The 2,734-nt window shown below is 53.3% G+C and overlaps 1 protein-coding gene across 1 annotated transcript in view; it reads right to left on the bottom strand.

Annotated features, from left to right (window-relative positions):
- DCPS (decapping enzyme, scavenger) overlaps window positions 1-2,734 on the bottom strand; it is a 94,537-nt gene that overhangs the window by 21,771 nt on the left and 70,032 nt on the right. The gene's annotated exons all lie outside the window — the stretch shown is intronic.

Below are 2,734 nucleotides of genomic sequence, written 5' to 3'. Positions count from 1 at the left end.
GTTACCCTAGTACTAGGATCAAAAAAGAGGACTCCTGTGGGGGTGGGGAGAGGGGGATTGGGGCGAGGGGAGGAGAGGGGAACGGGTATATGATTGTGGAGGGGGCAGTGACATGCCCATGCCCTGCTTCTGCCCCTCACTCCCAAGCCCCTGCCCCTCAGTCCCAACCCACAGCCACCTGCCCCTGCAGCCCTGCTGCTTGCTGGCCCACGTGCAGAGTACATGACCCCCAACATCCAGTCACATTGCCTGCTCCTCCCAGTCCCAAGCAACCAAGCTGCTAGTGCCTGGGAAAGCAGAGGCAAAGCAAAAAAACAGGACATTTGCTCGCATTTTAAAAACCTGCCAGGACTGGACAGGGGGGCAAGAAAGAGGACATATCTGGGAAAACCCAGACGTATGGTAACGCTGGCCACCACGACACTCGGAGGCAGATAGTGAAATGGGCCAAGCTGTCCAGCGGCGAGTCTGCACTTGCGAGGGAGAAGGAAAAGCTCCACCATAAGCCAGGAAAAAGGCTGTAGCAAGGTGCGAGCACTCTCAGTGCTGACCCTAAAATACAGGCTATCATAATAAGCTGAGCAGCTGGGGAGAGAGCAAAAGAGCCCAAGGGTGGGGAACCTTGAGGAAGCCAGGGAGTGGCAAGATAAAGATGTCAACCTCAACGGCCACCGATACCTAAGGAGCCAAGGATAGAAGTGTACACCCTTTCTGAGGCCTTCTCACACAAGCAGCCTGCCAAGGAGAACCAGCTTGGGATGTAAAGGACCATAAATCCTGAACAATCGCCATCTAGGAGATCAGTTCTAAGGGTCTTTAGTCTTTGTGTAGCCTTAACAACTCATTAGGAAGGCAGTACTGAGTGGTTTTTACATCTCTGGAGCTGCCCTTTACCAATTTCCAAACATGCGGGCTGCCATGCAGAAAGGGTACCAAAGAGCCAGCCCTGAGCTTTCTAACAACTCCTTCCCTCCTTAGCATCATGAAAGAGCAGGGGGCTGAAGGAAGAATGTGTTTTTAAAAGATTATTTTCCAAAGGCAGTAGAGCCCTGGGAAGAGAGCAGCAATAACATCTGCTAGGACTTAGGGTGGAATGGCAAAGCTCCCATAGGCTTGGTTCTAGCTCTTCCATCTCCGGTGCTACTGGAATCACGCACCACAGTTTTAGAGCTAGTAGCTGAGTTTTCCAACCTTCCCACAAAACATTCTTCATCAAAAAATGTTAACATGAAAGCATTTTGCAGTGATATTTGTTTCATCTTTATCCTCAGCTTACATATGAAGAAAACAGAGAAAGAGTAGGGGCGATTCACCCAAGGCTTCACAGAAATTCGGTGGCAAAGCTAGGAGCAGGTTTTCATGACACCCATAACTGCTAGGGGTGCACTGATAAAGATTTTTTGGGCCGATATGGATGGCTGATTATTAACCAGCCATATCGTCTGATACTGATCCGACTGCTGATATGCAGCCTGGCAGCTTGGAGAGCAATGTGCAGCTGGTAAATCTGTTGGGGGGAAGGAGGGGAGGGGCATGGGGGTGCAGATCAAGGACACCATAAGGGAGAGAGTGGGGCTGGGGCTGGGGCAGGGGCAGGTGCTGCACAGCTGGGGCAGAGTATGGGACACAGCCGCAGTTCATCCAGAGGGGCATGGGGGGCGGCTTCCACCACTGCATGCACTCTCAGGGGAGTCATGGGGGGTATGTGCCCCCTGGATCTGTGCATGGGGTGAGGGCAGACTTGCTGCTGTGGGCTGGGGCCAGAGGCTGAGCCAGCCTCTTTCTGGAGGGGGGGCTGGGCCACGGCTGTGCTTGGGGCAGGTGGCAACAGTGCTGGGAGGGGGGGCTATGGGAGGACTACAACAACCCCAAAATTTGCTGTAGCCCTCAGTCCCAGCACCGCCACCTGCCTGAGCATAGCCTAGGCCCAGGCAAACCCCTCCACCGAGAAGAGTTCAGTGCAGACGCCAGCCCCAAGTATGCAGCAACAGCTCGCCCTCAGTCCACACAGATCCGGAAGGCATGTGCCCCCCATGCCGCCCCCAGGATGCTTGCAGCTGTAGGAGCCACCCCTGCCCCCGCCCCGCATGAGCTGTGGCTCTGTCCCTCACCCCATGCCAGTTGTGCAGCACCTGCCCCTGCCCCAGCCCCACTCCCTCCCTTGATCTGCCCCCCACGTCCCTTCCCCCCACCAGACTTACCAGCCAGACACTGTTCTGCAGGCTGCCGGGCTGCACTCCTGGCCACATGCATGCTGCGGCTGCATACACGCATGTGACATTTATTGGCAACATTATTGGCTACATCAGCCAAAAAAAGCCGATTACCGATAATGTCATTTTCCTTTTATTGGTGCCAATATGATATGGACCGATGTATCGGTGCACCTCTAATAACTGCAGCATCACGCTTTAACCAAAAGTTATAAGGTTATTTTACAGCCTTAACTCAAAATGCTCTCAAGAGACAAACGGCTTGTTTCCAGTTCTCTTCTAAATGCTTTAGCAAGCAGAAAGATGAAAAGTTTTCCTCACTTTTGCCTGGATAAATGTTCAGAGGACCAGAAACCCCTGGTGAAATACCATCTCTGTTGACTTCAGTGAAACTGGGGTTGCACCCTTGGCATCTGTTTTGAGCTCTGAGGATTTAATCTCTATGGTTGCAAGCCTTGTGGTTTCCACCTCAATAGCACCGAATAAAGCAACTGGGAACGGGGGGGGGGGGGGGGGGGGGG

Source organism: Gavialis gangeticus, unplaced genomic scaffold (assembly GCF_001723915.1).
Source record: "Gavialis gangeticus isolate Ggan-Ray unplaced genomic scaffold, GavGan_comp1, whole genome shotgun sequence".
NCBI lineage: Eukaryota > Metazoa > Chordata > Crocodylia > Gavialidae > Gavialis > Gavialis gangeticus.
Note: the sequence above shows the minus strand (reverse complement) of the source record. Positions and strands in the feature narration are given on the sequence as shown.